The 22,753-nt window shown below is 45.6% G+C and overlaps 1 protein-coding gene across 1 annotated transcript in view; it reads left to right on the top strand.

The window, feature by feature from the left end:
- The window catches only part of LOC127339670 (uncharacterized), a 63,963-nt gene that overhangs the window by 14,812 nt on the left and 26,398 nt on the right, over positions 1–22,753 (top strand). The window lies entirely within an intron of this gene.

Here is a 22,753-nt window from a genome sequence, read left to right as displayed (position 1 = left end):
GTTGGAAAAGGATCTGCGCAGCACCTATGCCTTGGCTGCTATCATCAAGAAGAAGGGCGAGATTGCAGCTGACGTAGAGCGCTATGCTCTTACTGAACTGCATAAGGCCACTGAGAATTTAAACTGTAAGTTCCTTGGTCCCTGTGTTCATTACTCTTTCGTCAAAAACGTAATGCATGATCTTCCGTTGGCTCCTCTGCTAGTCATAGCTTTGAACCGTGCGGAAGAAAACAAGAGGATTCACGAGCGTGTGCACGCATTAACCCAGCTGTCATCAGCCGAAGAAATTTTCTGGAGGGAACACTCGAAGGCTTTGGCTGTCGCACAATTCCAAGATCGGGTCCAACAGGTCCACCACTTCTTCGACAAGTGCTACAAAGCCCTGAGGGTAATTTGGAGGACGATGTTCCCTTTGAACGCAGTCCCTCCTACGCTGCTGACTCTGATGTCTAAGTTTGGGAATACCAAGAAGATCCGGGACTTGGTGCGAGCTCAGGTTTTTGCAGGGGCCAGATTTACACTTGCCCTTGTCCTTGCGCGTTATCCCTCAGCGAATCTGCTGTCTATCGCCAACGCGGTTGGTGACTTGGAGACGTTGTATCCGAAGGTATTGTTGCCTGGCAATATAATTGTCGACAAATTTGAAAAGGATTCAAAGGTTCCTGAAGAAAAAGAAACTCCGCAAGGGTGATTCAGGGGTTAAGGTTGTTTTGTAAATAGGTATTTTGACTATTTCATCCAAGTGTTTGGATTGTTTAGCCGAGACTTTTCATTCGGTAGATACATGTAGATGTACTTTTACCGTGTTAATGCCGTTGGCAAATTTTGAAGGAGCAAATCTTAATTGCCCGTTTAAATGTATGTGTATTCGTTGGTCAGCAAATTATTTGAGTGATCAGCTCGTGTTGCAGGTCTTGCTAAACCCGTTGTATGTGCAACTTTGCTTTCAACCGATGTATGTTTTGACAGGAGCTCCTGAGTTTATCGGGTGGAATAACTCTGCCAATTGACCTGTTGTCCTTTGATATTTCCATAAGTAAAACATCGAACGTGGGTTGTGTTTATATGTATTTCCGAACTCTTGCTATTTACGACACTCGTAGAGGCATCTATAGCAGAGGGAAGAGTTAATGTCCTTGTTTATTTTGCGTCCTGTAGCACTCGTAGAGGCTTTTTTCGGAGCACAATCTTTTGCCGCGTACTATGTTGCACCGTCGTTCGCCAGGAGGCGTAAACAGGGTTTATGATGATGCGGTTTAGGTGCTCTGATTTACTGCAACGCTTTTCAAGGAATCGAAACTTAAGTTCTCATTAATAAAAACACGGGACTAAAAGGGCGAAAAAGGGGGAGCCCTGCTTGAAAAGAAAGGGAAAACTAAACACTAGTAGATTGCTTAGGCAAGAAAGGGGTTCTTCTCATCTTTTGGCTTGTCCACCACGCTGGTGGCTAGTGAAGTGTCGTTGATTTCATCAGGGGTCTGGTCAGCGATTGGTAGTGTCTTGCCGTCTCCCATGTCTTATTTGCCATCAGCTGCCGAAGCTTTTTCTGCCGCAGCTTTAGCTGCAGAGGTCTGTGCTGCCGAAGCTTCTATAGCAAGGTCGGCTGGCTTCTTCTTCGCTCCTCTGACGTGTTCTTCTTTCTTATTATCGCGTGACGACGACTTCGAAGGGAGGTCAGTAATTTCCTGCTTCAGTCCAAACTTTGCAGCAATCCTCTGAAAGTCGCGATCACAATTGTCCGAGCGTGAGAAACTTCCATAGACTGTAATGTTTGTCCCGTTGCTCCCAGGCATTTTCAGCTTGAGGTATGCGTAGTGCGGTACAGCCATGAACTTGGCATAAGCTGGCCTCCCGAGTATAGCGTGATACTGCGACTCCCAGTTCACGACTTCGAACTCGATCTTTTCCTTCCTGAAGTTGTCGGGTTTGCCAAAGATGACGTTCAGGTAAACTTTGCCAAGAGAGTACGCCGGTGAAGTGGGGAGAATCCCATGAAAACAGGTATCCGTTTCTTCTAGCATCCTCGTGGTGATCCCCATACTCTTGATTGTGTCGAGAAATATCAAGTTTAGTCCACTTCCACCATCCATGAAGACTTTGCTTATTTTGAATCCCCCGACCTGCGCCTCAACTACTAAGGCAGCGTGTCCTGGTTTCGGTATGGTCATCGGGTGATCTGCTCAGCTGAATGTAATGTTCTGAGACGACCACTCGACATATTCGGGGATGTTTGCCATGATGCTTTCTGCTAGGTTGATTTCTCGAGTGAGCTTCTTCATTTTTCTTCTTGAAACACTTGTTCTGTGGATCATGCTCATCTGCCCACGTGGTGGTGGGAATGCCTCGTTGGGTTGATGAGGTTGAGCCTGCTGGACCTGATGCTGTGGTGGAGGTGGTGGTGGTGGTGGCGGATGCTGACCTGACTGCTGGATGAGTTTCTGCATGTCAATGAACTGCCGATAGTCCCTGAGAAAATGGCTTGACTTCGTTTTGCCATCCTTAGAATCGACATACGAGTGCAAGTAACAAGGAGCGTTGATCTGCTCAGCGTAGGGCAGTTCGGGAGTCCTCTGTTGCCGTGGTTTATAATTGCCGCGGTTCCTAGAGTTGTTCCGATTACCGTCCTGCCGATCGTCTCTTCTGTCGTCATATCGATCGTCCTGCCGATCAGAGTACCCAGCGGCTACCAGGTTGTTGTCGTCATAGTTGCGGTTCTTCCTTCTCTTGTGACGAACCCTTCGTCCACCCGAGTCGTGTTTCGGCTGGTCGTCGTCTTTGTCATCACTGCGCTGTCGCGGCTTTCGTACGTTGTCCTCGCCATCAGCCCAGCTGTTAGCGATTTCCATTAACTTGGTTATGGTTTTTGGCTTTTTGCGTCCAAGTTCTTCTATGTAGCATTCATGTCGGATGCCGTCGCTGAAGGCGTCGATTTCTCTGTCGACAGATACATCTTCGGCAGCGTTTAGGAGCTTGGTGAATCTCCCGATGTATGCGTGCATCGATTCCTTCTGCTTTTGCTGGCAATGCCGTAACTCTTCAATCCCGACGGGCCTTTCGTAAGTTGCTTGGAAATTGGCAACGAAAGCCTCTACTAGGCCGTCCCATGATTTGATGGAACCCTCCGGCAGACCCCTTAACCAGGCTCGCGCTGAATCCTTTAGGTAAAGCTGCAAGCATTGCATTGCTGCTATCTGATTCCCCTTTTGCAGAATCACAGTCTGCAAATAGTCGTCTATCCAGGACCTCGGCTCCTGCTGCCCAACGTATTTGGCAGCGTCAGTAGGGGTGGGTTTGAACTTTCTTGGTGGCATCGCCTCACGGATTTTGTAGCTTAAACAATCGGCTCCCCTTAGCTCGTCGTCGTTCTCCTGACTCTCATCCGAAGAATCACTGTCATATTGCTCCCTGGCGGCGCGTCGTCGCCTTGCTTTGTCGATTCTGCTTTGGGTGATTTCATCCCGAGCGTCTCTCGCATGATGCTTTGAACCACTAGCCTGCAACGTGGTCTTTTCCTTCCGCGGGACCAGATTGTCTCCCAATATTGTGAGACTTTCCAGGGCACCTCGGTGGGCTTGAGTCATGGAGCCTTCAGGGCGCTGATTGATGAGGTATGCAGCGAGGTTGGTGGTCGCTCCCGCGACGGTTTTTGGCCGTGGCATGCCCGCGGTGTCCGTGGTCATAAATGACTTGGTCATATTCGAAGTTATTTCTCTGGCGTCGTCTTCTGAGAGCCTGGATAATCTCGATTGGTGCTTGCATGCCCCTTGAGTACTTTGAGAGGCGCTTCCTTGCGAGCCTCTTCGTCGTTCACTGGATCGGTCTGCCGCGGATAGGCGTCTCTCGAGGTTGGCTTGTTCTTTGGATAATCGTTCCCGGTTTTTCTCCAATATAGAGCGGTAAGCGTTGAGGGTGCCAACCGTGGTTCCTGCCGGGAGCGGCGTGTTGTTAAGCACGGCTGCCTTGGCTGCTGCCCACTCGTCCTCTGCGATGGTGTGATCGCTGTTGTTGTTGCTGGCGCTGTTCTCAAAACTTGCTCGCCTGCTGGAATGGGGGGTGCGATCTCCATCTCCCATGTTCTTCGTGTTGTTGGCAACATAAACCTGGTGGTGCGCTGTTCCTCGGGTGACACCTCGGACGATGTTGTCGATACTGTCCTCTCCCGATGAATACTGGGCATTGCAGATGAACGGTGTGTCACTTGATCCTAGCCCGTGCCTGGTGTCGCAGTTCAAGCAGTAGTACGAGGTTAACTCCGAAGATGTGGGATTGTCGGACCCAACCGACATGGAAGACGCTGAACGAGGAGTCAATGGCGCGGGCGAACTCATTGAGCCTGTCAGACCAGCCGAAAGGTCGAGTGATGACGACGCGCTTGGACTTGTCGATCTGGAAGTGGGCGATTCCAGCAGCCGAAGAGTTCCTTCCGAGTTGACGTTGTAGTGGACGCTCCCGAAGGTCATCTCCATGTTTCCTTGTAGATCGGAAAAGGTCGAGCGAGACGAGTCGCTGTGCGGGGTGAATTCGTAGGAGCCGAAGCGAATCGGGCTTCCCAGTCTTGGCGATGACGGTGTTGATGAAGCTGTTGATGACATGACCGGTTCTGCCGATGTCCGATCTTGTGCCGACAGGGTCCCCACAGACGGCGCCAATTGTCGAGGGTACTCCTCGGCAATGCCCTCCGATTGGGGCTTAGGGTTGATGGAATCCTGCAAGCTGACACGAGACATCGGTTCACAGACAAGCGGGGAGAGCGATTTACCCAGGTTCGGGGCCCTCGATGAGGTAAAACCCTTACGTCTTGCCTGTCTGATCTTGATTATGAAGATATTGGGTTACAATGGGATGCCGAATAGTTCGGCTGAGATCTCGTTGAAGGGCTAAGTGCTGCGGCGACCTAGCTCTAGACTTTCGGTGGCTAAGATTGCTAAGATTGATTGTGTGTCTCGGCAGCCCCTCTCCTGCCCTTTATATAGGGGGGCGTGTCTCAAGAGGTCTATCCGAGTACGACTAGGTTTACAATAGGTTTAAATCTAATCTTTCCCTGTTCGGCTGCTTCCTTGTCTTGCCCGTCAAGGAATCTTCTGGTGAACCATCCAGGTGGCCCGTCTTGCCTCCAAGTGCCTTCATGGGCCTCCAACTAGATAATACATGATAGGGAAATGTCGGTTACCTGAAGGGTAATGCCTACGTCAGCTGCGCCAGTAGCCTGCGCTCGCCGTCGACGACGATGGACGTGGTCCGTTGAATCACGATCTAATTGTGCGTCTCTCAGTCCCCCGTACCGATTCGGCGTTTAACGCCCACTAGCGGGTGGAGCCCACCGTCAGACAGCCCACGCGTGCGTGGACGCGTGGTGGGCAGGACTTTGTCCGTTTAAATGATTTGGGCCCGTTTAGTTTCCCGCCGGCCCATTTCCAACTTCAAATATGAAAATTGTTTAAATCAAATTCAATACTGGCCCTGTGTTCAAAATTGAATAGATTCAAATTGGCTTAACCAAATTTTATGAATTTTATATTGTTGGAAAGCTAAGAAAAAGATCTACACAACTACAGTGGTATCACTGTGAGATTCTTTGTAGAAATAATGTGACAAAAAGAATAAAGCAGGGACTTTTGCACATTCAAATAATTATCAAAAATCAACTAAAAGTAATATTAAGTTGATTTCAACTCTCATAGCCAACATTTCACTTACACTAATTGTTTCTGCAAAAATATGGCATGGTTACTTTGAGTGATCATGGCCTAGTTTAAATAAAGGACTATATGGCTATTTTAGTCAAATGATATTGTCCAAAACTATTATGTAAATCATATGAAGTGTTTGGCTTCATTTAAATATTGTCCCAAGTAATTTCATATGAAGTTGTGACCCTGGTCTAAATGCTCTCACATGAAATTACTTGGTGATATTAAATCATAATTAGTATTGATAAATAGTGTGAGGTATTCTATCTCATTTAAATCATTTTCCCAAATGATGATGATGAATGGTTGACTTAGGTCAACATGATTTCATGCATGGTTGTTTGAGGAAATTAAATCTTAAGAAGATTCAATGAGAGGAAATTATTTCCTCAAAGAACTAAAGGGAAACTATCATTTACATATGTAATGAGAGGAAATTATTTTTCTTCAAGAAAGAAAACCAAATGCAACTAATATGTTATGTGTGCCATAATAATAGAATAGTTTGTGTGAAGCCATGGTGTGCTTAGTATAGCTCTTGAACCTTGTTGGGTGATTGTATCTCGTATTCGTTTTTAGACACTAGTACCGGAGAATACAAGGAAGAGGAAGGCTTCTACCAAGAAGAGGAGGAAGAGAACTTTGATCACTACCCCCACCAAGGCAAGCTAATATTCTTGCAAGTGCAAAGCCCTTTGGTGCAAGGCACCATTAGTCTTACCTTACTTACAATGATCCCATCCCAAGTTTTTACCTTACAAGTTTTTACTTGATTTATGAAGAAGTTACTTTTATAGTTAACTTTGGTCTAAGTTTAGAATGTTACTAGGGTAGCAAAGTTAGTCTCAAAGATGGCCAAGCAAGATAGCACCCCTCATGATTAGAGCTAGTGCTAACAACTAAAAGTGACTACTCTATATGGGAACTTGTGATTTGAAATGAATTTGAAAACCATGGAATGATGAGTCATTCTATTGAAAGATCTTTCGAAGGTGAATATGACTTGAATGATATGGTGAATTTTTGATCAAAACTGATATTGGTTTGGATGCGATACCTTTCCAAAAAAATTTGAGTACCCCCACAATACCTGATTATGGGTAGGGCTTAACTGGAAGTTTATACATCTTAGTATGGGTTCCCTCTGAACAAGCCTCATAGGGGTTATGCCGAGGCTGCCTCCGTTGTATGAGAAATGATGTGAAATGAGGTGAATTGTACGGCCAAGCCCTGCGCAGGTTGATAGTTGGTCTTCACTGGGAGGCCAAGCTCATGGGGAGAGGTGCCTATACTAGGGTTTGTAAGTGAAAGGTTATGGTTGATGATCCGCGTACTGAGTTACGATGATTCGGGGTTATCCCGACGAATGAAATCAAATGTTGTGGCACAAGTGTGCAACCTCTGTAGAGTGTAAACCTATTCGAATAGCCGTGTCCACGGTTACGGACGGTTGGAAAGGCCATACAGTTTCCGGTGTCAGATTCTTAAAAATGTGGTGAAGTGAATGGTGAATTGACTTGAACTGAATTTGAATCACAACTGAGTTGTGGGAATGACACTATTGTTCCCACTTGAGTTAGTTAGCACCTGAAAGAGTCTTTATAAAATACTTGTGAACTAAAATTGGCTTTATGCAAAAGAAACTAGAGCTTAGCACCCCTTACTAGAATTGATAGCACTTACACTAGTATTAGTTTGCGAGTACTTAAAGTATTCACGGCTGTGTCCCTGGCTATTCAAATGGCCAGAATATGAAGAGCAGCAGAACTACCAAGGTGACGACCAGAAGGACGCCTACGACAACTAGGAGTCTTCTGACGTCAAGCGTTGGCCTGTGGACTAGAGAGTCCATTCTATTTACGCTTCCGCTATGAACTTTGTGTTCGTTGATCAATAGATCAACTATTTGTGTAATATGTATCAGGTGATCTGAATTTGTAGGACAAGTATGGTTTGTAATGAATGATGACTATGATATTCGACTGTTATGTCTCGCAACAACAATATTCCTGGGATTGCGATGAATGGCATAATAGGCACCTGGACTTAAAAATCCGGGTGTTGACAAGTTGGTATCAGAGCCATTGTTTGACCTTAGAAGACCCTAGTTAGAATGGACATTCAGAAAAAACTTAGTTTTGGAATAAATTTATGAAAATTTATTCACACTCTTGTCTTGAGATCTTTTCAAAAATTGATGAATCATGCTCTTTCTTATTGAATGTACTTCAAATTTTGACACACTTGTTCACTCTCTAACTTACTCATCCATTTCACTTTCAGATGGAGTCGAATGAACCCATCAACACCAAGTTCTACCAGCTTGGGAATGGAGGAAGCTTGATCTTCGAGCAAGACCTCAACGCCCTCTCAAACTTTCTTGGACGCCATCACCCCGAGTTCCACGGAATCGAGGTTAACGACCAGCCCGGAGGAGAGTTGCAGTGGATCATCACCGCTGACTTGAGGGGCAAGATGGAGCCTCCCACCTCGGAGAGAATCCTCTTCTCTTTCAGGGATAGCAACTGGCTCGACGGACTCGCGTGTGCTCTTCAGGAAGCACTCGCCCGTCTGTGTGGATAGAACGTGGTGCGCATACTCGCGTCCCGCTTCGCGCATCTCGTGAGGTGTGATTCTATGGGAGTGCCCATGGAGCTGCAGCCCCACCCTGAGCTGAGGCACCATGCAGAGTGAAGGAGATATGCCCTAGAGGCAATAATAAAGTGGTTATTATTTATATCTTTATGTTTATGATAAATGTTTATATATCATGCTAGAATTGTATTAACCGAAACATTAGTACATGTGTGATATGTAGACAAACAAGAAGTCCCTAGTATGCCTCTTAAACTAGCTTGTTGATTAATGGATGATTAGTTTCATAATCATGAACATTGGATGTTATTAATAACAAGGTTATGTCATTGTGTGAATGATATAATGGACACACCCAATTAAGCGTAGCATAAGATCTCGTCATTAAGTTATTTGCTATAAGCTTTCGATACATAGTTACCTAGTCCTTATAACCATGAGATCATGTAAATCACTTATACCGGAAAGGTACTTTGATTACACCAAACACCACTGCGTAAATGGGTGGCTATAAAGGTGGGATTAAGTATCCGGAAAGTATGAGTTGAGGCATATGGATCAACAGTGGGATTTGTCCATCCCGATGACGGATAGATATACTCTGGGCCCTCTCGGTGGAATGTCGTCTAATGTCTTGCAAGCATATGAATGAGTTCATAAGAGACCACATACCACGGTACGAGTAAAGAGTACTTGTCAGGAGACGAGGTTGAACAAGGTATAGAGTGATACCGAAGATCAAACCTCGGACAAGTAAAATATCGCGAGACAAAGGGAATTGGTAATATATGTGTATGGTTCATTCGATCACTAAAGTCATCGTTGAATATGTGGGAGCCATTATGGATCTCCAGATCCCGCTATTGGTTATTGGTCGGAGTGAGTACTCAACCATGTCCGCATAGTTCTCGAACCGTAGGGTGACACACTTAAAGTTGGATGTTGAAATGGTAGCACTTGAATTATGGAATGGAGTTCGAATATTTGTTCGGAGTCCCGGATGAGATCCCGGACATCACGAGGAGTTCCGGAATGGTCCGGAGAATAAGATTCATATATAGGATGTCATTTTATGTGAAATAAAATGTCGCGGAAGGTTCTATGGAAGGTTCTAGAAGGTTCTAGAAAAGTCCGGAAGAAACCACCAAGGAAGGTGGAGTCCACAAGGGACTCCACCTCCATGGCCGGCCAGCCCTAGATGGGGTGGAGTCCCAAGTGGACTCCACCATAGGGGGCCGGCCACCCCCCACATGGGAGGTGGGAATCCCACCTTTGGGTGGGAGTCCTAGTTGGGCTAGGTTTCCCCCTCCTATGGAAGGTTTTGGTTTCGGGTCTTATTCGAAGACTTGGACACCAACACTTGGGATCCACCTATATAATGAGGGGCCAAGGGAGGGGCCGGCCACCCCAAGACCATAAGCTGGCCGCCCCCCATAGAGTGGCCGGCCACCCCCTCCCAAACCCTAGCCAAGCTCCTCCACTCCATATTGCCCGCATTGCTTAGCGAAGCTCCGCCGGACTTCTACACCGCCACCGACACCACGCCGTCGTGCGGTCGGATTCAAGAGGAGCTACTACTTCCGCTGCCCGCTGGAACGGGGAGGTGGACGTCGTCTTCATCAACAACCGAACGTGTGACCGAGTACGGAGGTGCTGCCCGTTCGTGGCGCCGGAACCGATCGTGATCAAGATCTTCTACGCGCTTTTGCAAGCGGCAAGTGATCGTCTACCGCAGCAACAAGAGCCTCATCTTGTAGGCTTTGGAATCTCTTCAAGGGTGAGACTCGATACCCCCTCGTTGCTACCGTCTTCTAGATTGCATCTTGGCTTGGATTGCGTGTTCGCCGTAGGAAAATTTTTGTTTTCTATGCAACGTTATCCTACAGTGGTATCAGAGCCGTGTCTATGCATAGATGGTTGCACGAGTAGAACACAATGGTTTGTGGGCGTTGATGCTCTTGTTATCTTTAGTTTGAGTACTTTGCATCTTTATGGCATAGTGGGATGAAGCGGCTCGGACTAACTTTACATGACCGCGTTCATGAGACTTGTTCCTCGTTCGACATGCAACTTGTATTGCATAAGAGGCTTTGCGGGTGTCTGTCTCTCCTACTATAGTAAAGATTCAATTTACTCTTCTATTGAAAACATTAGTATCAACGTTGTGGTTCATGTTCGTAGGTAGATTAGATCTCTCTCGAAAACCCTAAACCACGTAAAATATGCAAACCAAATTAGAGACGTCTAACTTGTTTTTGCAGGGTTTGGTGATGTGATATGGCCATAATGTGATGATGAATATGTATGAGATGATCATTATTGTATTGTGGCAACCGGCAGGAGCCTTATGGTTGTCTTTAAATTTCATGTTGAGTAGTATTTCAAAGTAGTTGTAATAGTTGCTACATGGAGGACAATCATGAAGACGGCGCCATTGACCTTGACGCTACGCCGACGATGATGGAGATCATGCCCGAAGATGATGGAGATCATATCCGTGCTTTGGAGATGAAGATCAAAGGCGCAAGAACAAAAGGGCCATATCATATCACATATGAACTGCATGTGATGTTAATCCTTTTTATGCATCTTATTTTGCTTAGATCGCGACGGTAGCATTATAAGATGATCCCTCACTAAAATCTCAAGATAATAAAGTGTTCATCCTTAGTAGCACCGTTGCCAAGTCTTGTCGTTTCGAAGCACCTCGTGATGATCGGGTGTGATAGATTCAATAAGTACATATAACGGGTGCAAGACAGTTTTGCACATGCGGATACTAAGGTGGCCTTGACGAGCCTAGCATGTACGTACATGGTCTCGGAACACGTGATACCGAAAGGTAGAGCATGAATCATATGGTTGATATGATGAACACTTTGAGTGTTCGCCATTGAAATCACACCTTTTCTCGTGATGATCGGGTTTAGGTGCGGTGGTTTTGGTTCGTGTGATCACTAAGACAATGCGAGGGATATTGTTTTGAGTGGGAGTTCACTTAGGTTTTTAATTATGTTGAATTAAAATTTGAACTCAATTTGTCATAAACTTAGTCTAAACTATTGCAAATATATGTTGTAGAGATGGCGTCCCCAATCAATTTTAATCAGTTCCTAGAGAAAGAGAAACTTAAGAGCAACGGTAGCAACTTCACCGACTGGTTCCGTCATGTGAGGATCTTCCTCTCTGGCGGAAATCTGCAATTTGTGCTTGATGCACCGCTAGGTGACCCTCTTGCAGAAGATGAAACCGATGAAGTAAAAGCTGTTTACGCGACTCAGAAAACTCGGTACTCTCAAGTTCAGTGTGCCATCCTGTGCGATCTGGAATCCGATCTTCAAAAACGTTTTGAGCACCATGATCCTCATGAGTTGATGAATGAGCTGAAAGCTATATTCGAGACTCATGCGGCGATGGAATGCTATGAAGCATCGAAACATTTCTTCACTGTATGATGGAAGAAGGCAGCTCCGTTAGTGAGCACATGCTCGCCATGACCGGGCATGCGAAGAAACTCAGTGACTTGGGAATAGTGATTCCTAACAGACTGGGGATTAATCGTGTCCTTCAATCACTGCCACCAAGTTACAAGAACTTTGTGATGAACTACAATATGCAGAACATGAACAAGGAGTTACCTGAACTCTTTGGCATGCTAAAAGCTGCTGAGATTGAGATCAAGAAAGAGCACCAAGTGTTGATGGTCAACAAGACCACCGGTTTCAAGAAACAGGGCAAGTCTAAGGGAAAATTCAAGAAGCGTGGCAAGAAAGCTGCCACGCCTCCTATGAAACCTAAGAACGGCCCTAAGCACGATGCTGAGTGCTATTCGCAAGGAGAAGGGACACCTGGAAGCGTAATTGCTCCAAGTATCGGCTGATCTGAAGAGCGGCCTTGTCAAGAAGAAGAAAGAAGGTATATTTGATATACATGTTATAGATGTTCATTTCACGGTTCTCGTTCTAGTACACGGGTATTTGATACTGGTTCGGTTGCTCATATTTGTAACTCGAAACAGGAACTAAAGAATAAACGACAAGCTGAAAGATGAAGTGACGATGCGCGTTGGAAACGGATCCAAGGTCAATGTGATCGCAGATCGGCACACTTCCTCTACATCTACCTTCGGGATTAGTTTTAAGCCTAAATAATTGCTATTATGTACCTGCGTTGAGCATGAACATTATATCTGGATCTTGTTTAATGCAAGACGGTTATTCATTCAAGTCTGAGAATAATGGTTGTTCTATTTTTATGAATAATATATTTTATGGTCGAGCACCACAAAAGAATGGCTTATTTCTATTAGATCTCGATAGTAGTGATACGCATATACATAACATTGATGCTAAGCGAATTAAACTTAATGATAATTCTACTTATATGTGGCACTTGTCGTCTTGGTCATATTGGAGTGAAACGCATGAAGAAACTCCATCTTGATGGATTACTTGAATCACTTGACTTTGAGTCACTTGATAGATGCGAAGCATGTCTAATGGGTAAAATGACAAAGACTCCATTTTACGGTATGATGGAGCGAGCTCTTGACTTATTGGAAATCATACATACAGATGTATGTGGACCAATGAGCGTAGCATCGCGCGGTGGTTATCGTTATGTTCTAACCTTCACAGATGATCTGAGTAGATATGGGTATATCTATTTCATGAAACATAAATCCGAAACTTTCGAGAAGTTTAAGGAATTTCAAAGTGAAGTAGAAAATCAACGTAACAAGAAGATCAAATTTCTACGATCTGATCGTGGAGGTGAATATCTGAGTTATGAGTTTGGCATGCATTTAAAGAAATGCGGAATACTTTCACAATTGACACCGCCGGGAACACCTCAACGAAACGGTGTGTCCGAACGTCGTAATCGAACTCTCTTAGATATGGTTCGTAGTATGATGTCTCTTACTGATTTGCCGTTATCATTTTGGAGTTATGCATTAGAGACAGCCGCATTCACTTTAAATAGAGCACCATCAAAATCCGTAGAAACGACACCGTATGAATTATGGTTTAATAAGAAACCTAAGTCAATGCGTTCTGAAAGTTTGGGGTTGCGAAGCCTATGTAAAGAAGTTACAACCGGACAAGCTAGAACCCAAAGCGGAGAAATGCGTCTTCATAGGATACCCTAAGGAAACTATAGGGTACACTTTCTATCACAAATCCGAAGGCAAAATCTTTGTTGCTAAGAACGGAACCTTTCTTGAGAAAGAATTTCTCACTAAAGAAGTGACTGGAAGAAAAGTAGAACTCGATGAGATTGATGAATCTATACTCGTTGATCGAGTAGCGCGATGCGGAAGTTGTACACTGTACCGCCTACACCGGCAACAGAGGAAGCTAATGATAATGATCATGAAACTTCGAGCGAGGAAACTCGAACCTCGCAGATCGACAAGGGAACGTGCCACTCCTGATTGGTATGATCCTTGTCTAAATGTCATGATTGTAGATAACAATGATGAGGACCCTGCGACGTATGAAGAAGCGATGATGAGCCCAGATTCCAACAAATGGCAAGAAGCCATGAAATCCGAAATGGGATCCATGTATGATAACAAAGTATGGACTTTGGTAGACTTACCTGATAGCCGAAAGGCTGTCGAGAATAAATGGATCTTCAAGAGAAAAACAGATGCTGATGGTAATATTACTGTCTATAAAGCTCGACTTGTCGCAAAGGGTTTCCGACAAATTCAAGGAGTTGACTACGATGAGACTTTCTCACTGTAGCGAAGCTAAAATCTGTGAGGATTTTGTTAGCAATAGCTGCATTTTTCGATTATGAGATTTGGCAGATGGATGTCAAAACGGCGTTCCTTAATGGAGATATTGAGGAAGAGTTGTATATGGTACAACCCAAAGGTTTTGTCGATCCTAAAAATGCTGACAAAGTATGCAAACTTCAGCGTTCAATCTATGGACTGAAGCAAGCATCAAGAAGTTGGAACCGACGCTTTGATAAGGTGATCAAAGACTTCGGGTTTATACAATGTCATGGAGAGGCCTGTATTTACAAGAAAGTGAGTGGGAGCTCTGTAGCATTCCTGATATTATATGTAGATGACATATTATTGATCGGGAATGATATAGAACTATCAAGCAAAGTGTTAAGGGTTATTTGAATAATAGTTTTTCAATGAAAGACCTTGGTGAAGCATCGTATATATTAGGCATCAAGATTTATAGAGATAGATCAAGACGCCTAATAGGGCTATCACAGAGTACATATCTGGACAAGATTCTAAAGAAGTTTAGAATGGACGAAAGTAAGAAAGGGTTCTTACCTATGTTACTGTGCAAGGTATTGAGTAAAACTCAAGGACCGGCTACGAGCGAAGAAAGAGAAAGGATGTGTAACATCCCCTATGCCTCGGCGATGGGATCTATCATGTATGCCATGCTATGTACTAGACCGGATATAGCACATGCTTTGTTAGTTTGACTAGCAGATATCAAAGTGATCCAGGAATGGAACAACTGGACAGCGGTCAAGAATATCCTGAAGTACTTGAAAAGAACTAAGGATATGTTTCTTTGTTATGGAGGTGACCAAGAGCTCGTTGTAAACGGTTACACCGATGCAAGTTGGAACACTCGATCCCGATGACTCTAAGTCACAATCTGGGTACGTGTTTATATTGAATGGTGCTGCGATAAGCTGGGCAAGCTCGAAGCGGTGCACGGTGGCGAAGTCTTCAACAGAATCAGAGTACATAGCGGCTTCAGAGGCTTCATCAGCAGCGGTATGGATGAAGACGTTCATTGTAGAGCTCGGTGTGGTTCCTAGTGCATTGGACCCATTAATCATTTCTTGTGATAACATGGGTGCCATCGCCAATGCACAAGAGCCAAGGTCACACAAGAGGCTGAAGCATATCAAGCTGCGTTACCACTCGATTCGCGAGTACATCGAAGATGGAGAAGTAAAGATTTGCAAAGTACACACTGATCTGAATGTAGCAGATCCGTTGACTAAAGCTCTCCCTAGGGCAAAGCATGACCAACACCGAGAATGCCATGGGTGTTAGGTATATTACAATGTAATCTAGATTATTGACTCTAGTGCAAGTGGGAGACTGAAGGAGATATGCCCTAGAGGCAATAATAAAGTGGTTATTATTTATATCTTTATGTTTATGATAAATGTTTATATATCATGCTAGAATTGTATTAACCGAAACATTAGTACATGTGTGATATGTAGACAAACAAGAAGTCCCTAGTATGCCTCTTAAACTAGCTTGTTGATTAATGGATGATTAGTTTCATAATCATGAACATTGGATGTTATTAATAACAAGGTAATGTCATTGTGTGAATGATATAATGGACACACCCAATTAAGCGTAGCATAAGATCTCGTCATTAAGTTATTTGCTATAAGCTTTCGATACATAGTTACCTAGTCCTTATGACCATGAGATCATGTAAATCACTTATACCGGAAAGGTACTTTGATTACACCAAACACCACTGCGTAAATGGGTGGCTATAAAGGTGGGATTAAGTATCCGGAAAGTATGCGTTGAGGCATATGGATCTTGAGTGGGTTTTGTCCATGCCGTTGACGGTTTGATATACTCTGGGCCCTCTCGGTGGAATGTCGTCTAATGTCTTGCAAGCATATGAATGAGTTCATAAGAGACCACATACCACGGTACGAGTAAAGAGTACTTGTCGGGAGACGAGGTTGAACAAGGTATAGAGTGATACCGAAGATCAAACCTCGGACAAGTAAAATATCGCGAGACAAAGGGAATTGGTAATATATGTGTATGGTTCATTCGATCACTAAAGTCATCGTTGAATATGTGGGAGCCATTATGGATCTCCAGATCCCGCTATTGGTTATTGGTCGGAGTGAGTACTCAACCATGTCCGCATAGTTCTCGAACCGTAGGGTGACACACTTAAAGTTGGATGTTGAAATGGTAGCACTTGAATTATGGAATGGAGTTCGAATATTTGTTCGGAGTCCCGGATGAGATCCCGGACATCACGAGGAGTTCCGGAATGGTCCGGAGAATAAGATTCATATATAGGATGTCATTTTATGTGAAATAAAATGTCGCGGAAGGTTCTATGGAAGGTTCTAGAAGGTTCTAGAAAAGTCCGGAAGAAACCACCAAGGAAGGTGGAGTCCACAAGGGACTCCACCTCCATGGCCGGCCAGCCCTAGATGGGGTGGAGTCCCAAGTGGACTCCACCATAGGGGGCCGGCCACCCCCCACATGGGAGGTGGGAATCCCACCTTTGGGTGGGAGTCCTAGTTGGGCTAGGTTTCCCCCTCCTATGGAAGGTTTTGGTTTCGGGTCTTATTCGAAGACTTGGACACCAACACTTGGGATCCACCTATATAATGAGGGGCCAAGGGAGGGGGCCGGCCACCCCAAGACCATAAGCTGGCCGCCCCCCATAGAGTGGCCGGCCACCCCCTCCCAAACCCTAGCCAAGCTCCTCCACTCCATATTGCCCGCATTGCTTAGCGAAGCTCCGCCGGACTTCTACACCGCCACCGACACCACGCCGTCGTGCTGTCGGATTCAAGAGGAGCTACTACTTCCGCTGCCCGCTGGAACGGGGAGGTGGACGTCGTCTTCATCAACAACCGAACGTGTGACCGAGTACGGAGGTGCTGCCCGTTCGTGGCGCCGGAACCGATCGTGATCAAGATCTTCTACGCGCTTTTGCAAGCGGCAAGTGATCGTCTACCGCAGCAACAAGAGCCTCATCTTGTAGGCTTTGGAATCTCTTCAAGGGTGAGACTCGATACCCCCTCGTTGCTACCGTCTTCTAGATTGCATCTTGGCTTGGATTGCGTGTTCGCCGTAGGAAAATTTTTGTTTTCTATGCAACGTTATCCTACACAGAGTACCTCGACTTCATGTTGTACCAGACTCAGAAGGATCTGGACGCCTCCCGCGCGTACGCCAACCAGACCCACGCTCACATCACCGAGCAGGGTGAGGCGATCAAGCTGCTTGCCCGAGACCGCAAGACACTTCGCCAGCAGCGTGCCAAGAGGGACGCTACTATCATGCGCCTTCGCGCAAAGATAGCATCCTTGGAGGCCACTGTCAAGGCCCGGGAGGACCAGCTGAGAGAGATGGAGGAAGATGATGGAGGTGAAGACCTTCAGGGAGGAGGAGCCTTCTTGAGTGACGACGATGACTTTGAGGAGGATGAGTTCACCGAGGAGGAGGACTACGAGTTCCTAGAGGCCGGAGCAGACGACTTCGTCCCGATCGACGTTGATGATGAGGAGTAGTTGCACTTAATCACTTATGTAGGTGTGAGTTGTATCCCGTCCGTTGTATCGTAGCATGAGAAATGGTTCTTCAAATCATGGGAAGTGTTAGTTTGTAATGTGTGATGTTGAATGAATGAATGAATGTTTGTGTTTGTCATCAAAAAGAATTCAAGTTTTAAACTTATGAACTTACTCAAAATAAGCCATAGAAAGTTCCCTCTTATCTCATGATCTTCTCTATGTTCAGATGGCCCCTCCCAATCGCAACAACAACGATGCCATGATGCAACTGCTGCAAACTTTGATGGCAGATCAAGAGACTGACAGAGCTGAACGCCAAGCCAACATCGCAGCACTGCAAAACCTTGGCAACCAAGGCCATGGGAATCATGACCACCCCGGCTCAAAGCTCAAGAACTTCCAGAACACCAACCCTCCGGTGTTTAGCAAGACAGAAGAACCCCTCGATGCCGACGATTGGCTCCAGACCATGGAGAACAACCTATAAGTGGCGGGAGCTGAATCCGCCGAGAAGGACTTGTTTGCAACCCATTACCTTGCCGGACCAGCCCGAGCCTGGTGGACTAGCACCCGTGCCATGAACGCAGGTCAAGTCATGACTTGGGCAGACTTCAAGCTCAAGTTTAGCAAGTACCATGTGCCCCCGGGTCTAATCAAGAAGATGAGGGACGAGTTCCGTGAACTCAAGCAAGGACGGATGACGGTGGTAGAATACCGCGACAGGTTCCTTACACTGTCAAGGTACGCCCCCGACGAGACCGACACCACCGAGAAGAGGCAGGAGAGATTCCTGAACGGACTGCATGATGAGATGCAGACTGTCCTAGTCAACATCCCCTTTGCCGACCTTGAAGCCTTAGTGGACTCCGCCATCCAGATGGAGGGCAAGCTTAACCAAGCCAATGAGAACCGCAAACGCCGCATGATGCACCAGAGTGGGCCCAGCAATGCTCCGAAGTATCGCCCCAGCTCAAACGGAGGTTTCGCTCCAAGAAACAACAAGCCCCAGATGCAGACTTCACGCCCGGGTTATCACAACCGGAGTGGAGGAAATTCCAGGCCAGGAGGCCACCACAACAACAGCAACAACAACAACAACAACTTCAACTGCGCTCCGCCCAGAGCCCCCAACAACAACAACAACAACAACACCAACACCGCTCCAAGGACTGGGAGCAACGCTATCCCCGTCGCAACCAAGGACAAGGCCACCATCACTTGTTATGAGTGTGGAGTGGTGGGACACTACTCCAACGAGTGCCCCAAGAGGCTAGCCAAGAATGCCGCCAACACCGCTGTACCTGCTCAGCAGCAACGCCGCGTCTCCACCGGCAAAAAGTTCGCCCCCAACAACCCCAATAACCGCAACGGCCGTCTCTTCCACATGAACGCCGAAGAAGCCCAGGAAGCACCAGATGTTGTACTGGGTATGTTTTCTGTTAACTCAATACCTGCCAGAGTGTTGTTTGATTCTGGAGCATCGCATTCATTTGTCACTGAAGACTTTGCATGCACAAGTAAAGTCCAACCCATCAGTTTGAAGCATGTTATGATAGTTCAAATACCTGGATCAACCACCAAAGCTAGAAAATTTTGCAAAGATGTACCCATCAGAATCCATGAAGTAGATTTTTATGCCAATCTGATTGTTCTAGGAACCAAAGGTTTGGAAGTCGTACTAGGAATGGACTGGATGTCAAAACACCATGGACTGATTGATTGTGCTAAGAAAGCCATCACCATGACTAGTAGCACTGGTATCCTAGTAGAGCATGTATCTGAAAGATTGCCCAGAAAGTTTACCTGCAACCAAAGTGTAGCCAAGCCAACTCTGGATCAGATCAGGGTCATTTTTCGATATCCTGATGTGTTTCCGGATGATCTACCCGGTATGCCCCCTGATCGGGATATCGAGTTTATCATCGAGTTAATCCCCGAAACTGGACCTATATCCCAGATAGCCTATAGTATGAACCCAACAGAGCTTGTGGAGCTGAAGAAGCAAATTGATGATATGTTAGCCAAAGGTTTGATTCGACCTAGTGCATCACCCTGGAGATCACCTATTTTGTTTGTGGACAAGAAGGATGGTGCCACTCGTTTATGTACGGATTACCGTAAGCTTAACGATGTCACCATCAAGAACAAGTACCCCTACCCAAGATAGAAGACCTGTTTGATCAGTTGACCAGTGCCAAAGTTTTTTCTAAGATTGATCTTAGGACTGGTTATCATCAGCTGAAGATTCGAGCCACTGATATCCCAAAGACTGCCTTTACCACCAGATATGGGTTGTATGAGTACAACGTCATGTCGTTTGTATTAACCAATGCCCCCACTTATTTCATGAACCTCATGAATAAGATCTTCATGAACTTTTTGGACAAGTTTGTCATTGTCTTCATCGACGACATCCTTATCTACTCCAAATCCGAAGAAGAACATGAACAACATTTGGATACTGTCCTAGAAACCCTTAGACACCACCAGTTGTATGCCAAGTTCAGCAAATGTGAGTTTTGGTTGAAGGAAGTAGGATTCCTAGGACATATCTTGTCTGCAGGAGGAATTGCCGTAGATCCCGCCAAGATCAAAACAGTTACAGAATGGCAAGCCCCAACCACCCAGACCGAGGTCCGCGCTTTTCTTGGATTAGCCGGATATTACCGCAGATTTGTAGAAGGCTTTTCAAGCATCGCTAGACCGATGACCCAACTGTTGAAGAAGGACAAGAAGTTTGAGTGGACTGACAAATGCGAAGAGAGTTTCCAGTAACTCAAGAGTGGATTGACCTCAGCCCCAATTCTGATCATGCCGTACATCACCAAGCCCTTTGACGTCTATTGCGACGCCTCCAAGATTGGTCTTGGATGTGTACTTATGCAAGAAGACAAAGTGATATCATACCTTTCAAGACAACTGAAACAACATGAGCAGAATTATCCAACCCATGACTTAGAGCTTGCAGCCGTAGTCTTAGCCTTGAAAGTTTGGCGTCATTACCTCATGGGTAATCGATGCGAGATCTACTCCGACCACAAGAGCCTGAAATATATCTTCACCCAGAAGGAGCTAAATATGAGGCAACGCAGATGGATCGAATTGATCAAGGATTACGACATGGAAATTCACTACCACCCCGGCAAGGCCAATGTGGTAGCGGATGCTTTGAGTCGACTGCCGTGTCAGTTGAACTCCATGATCGCAATCGAGCAGCCCAGCCTGTTTCAGGAGTTTGAACAGTTAAGACTTGAACTTGTTAGTGAAGGATTCCTATCCAGCATAGAGCTTCAACCCACCTTGATTAGCCAGATCAAGGAAGCCCAGAAAGGAAACGCTAGCATCGACGGAATCAAGAACCAGATAGCTGCGGGGAAAGCACCAGGATTCACCGTAGATGAAGCCAGAGTTCTTTGGTACAAAGGACGCCTATGTGTGCCAGCAGATTCTGAACTGAAGCAAGTCATCCTGAAAGAAGCCCATGACACCCTCTACTCAATTCATCCCGGAGGTACCAAGATGTATCAAGACCTGAAGGAACAATTCTGGTGGCATGGAATGAAGAGAGCAATCGGAAGCTACATCGCCAAGTGTGATATCTGTCAGAGAGTCAAGGCGGAACATCAACGACCCGCAGGATTGCTGCAGCCACTACAGATTGCAAAATGGAAGTGGGACTCAGTAGGAATGGACTTTATCACTGGTTTGCCCAAATCCAGCAAAGGAAATGATTCAATCTGGGCAGTTGTCGATAGATTAACCAAGGTAGCCCATTTCATCCCCGTCAAGACCACATACCAGGGCCCAAAGTTAGCTGAGTTGTACATCTCCAGAATAGTCGCCCTGCACGGAACCCCGAAGTCGATTGTGTCAGATATAGGATCTCAGTTTACCTCAAGATTCTGGCAGAAAGTGCACGAAGGACTAGGAACCCGGCTGAATTTCAGCACCGCCTATCACCCGCAGACCGATGGACAGACGAAAAGAGTCAACCAGATACTGGAGGACATGCTGAGAGCATGTGTACTGGAATATGGATCCAAATGGTAAGACTGCCTGCCTTACGCAGAATTCTCATACAACAACAGCTACCAAGCCAGCCTACAGATGGCCCCCTTTGAAGCCTTGTACGGAAGAAAGTGCCGTACCCCTCTGAATTGGTCGGAAGTCGGAGAAAGCCAAGTCTTTGGACCAGATGTTCTTCGCGAAGCCAAAGAGAAAGTGCACAAGATCCGCGAGTACCTCAATACGGCGCAATCAAGACAGAAGAGCTACGCCGACAAGAGATGCCGAGAGATGACCTTCGAGATCGGAGACTTCGTCTATCTCAAAGTATCCCCCCTGAAAGGAATGCAGAGATTCCAGCTGAAAGGAAAACTTGCACCCCGATATGTCGGACCCTTAAAAGTTCTGAGCCACCGAGGAGAAGTATCTTACCAGCTGGAGCTACCAGAAGAAATGTCAGGCTGTGCACGACGTGTTTCACATCTCCTTACTCCGGAAGTGTCTAGAAGTGCCCGAGAAGACCGAAGTGTTGAAGAACATCGATCACAGATCGGTGGATATCAACAAGGACTTGACGTACCGCGAAGTGCCGATTCGCATACTGGAAGAAGCTTACAGAACCACCCGCACCCGAAGTATCAAGTTTCTGAAGATACAATGGAGCAACCATACCGAAGACGAAGCCACTTGGGAACGAGAAGACTACATGAAGAAGGAGTACCCAGATCTCTTTAGTACCTAATTTTCTTTAAGATATCGGGACGAGATCTTTTGTAAGGGGGAAGGGTTTGTAACATCCCAAATTTCAAATAAAGGAAGAAGAAGAACTTCAACGATCCAAAATTTAGAACCAACAAAAACTTTTATTTGCATATAGTGCTATGCATAGGACTCGTGCATTTTTGAGTGATATGCCTTGATGCTTGTTATTGTGTTTATGTACTAAACCCTAAAACCCTAAGTTGATCAAGGGAAGATCACAAATCAACTCAAATAAAAAGAAAAGAAATCAAATCAAATAAGAAAAACCCTAAAACCCTCACATATGGTTTATGCCATTTTTTAAAATCTTTACCCTAGACCAAATTGACTTTCACCATTAGTTGTATTATGCTACTAAACACTTATTACAACTTTTGGAATCAAAGAAACTCAAATCAAATCAAGTTTGA

This window comes from Lolium perenne, chromosome 3, assembly GCF_019359855.2.
Source record: "Lolium perenne isolate Kyuss_39 chromosome 3, Kyuss_2.0, whole genome shotgun sequence".
NCBI lineage: Eukaryota > Viridiplantae > Streptophyta > Magnoliopsida > Poales > Poaceae > Lolium > Lolium perenne.
The sequence above is the reverse complement of the archived record's forward strand: the minus strand, read 5'-3'. Positions and strand labels throughout refer to the sequence as shown.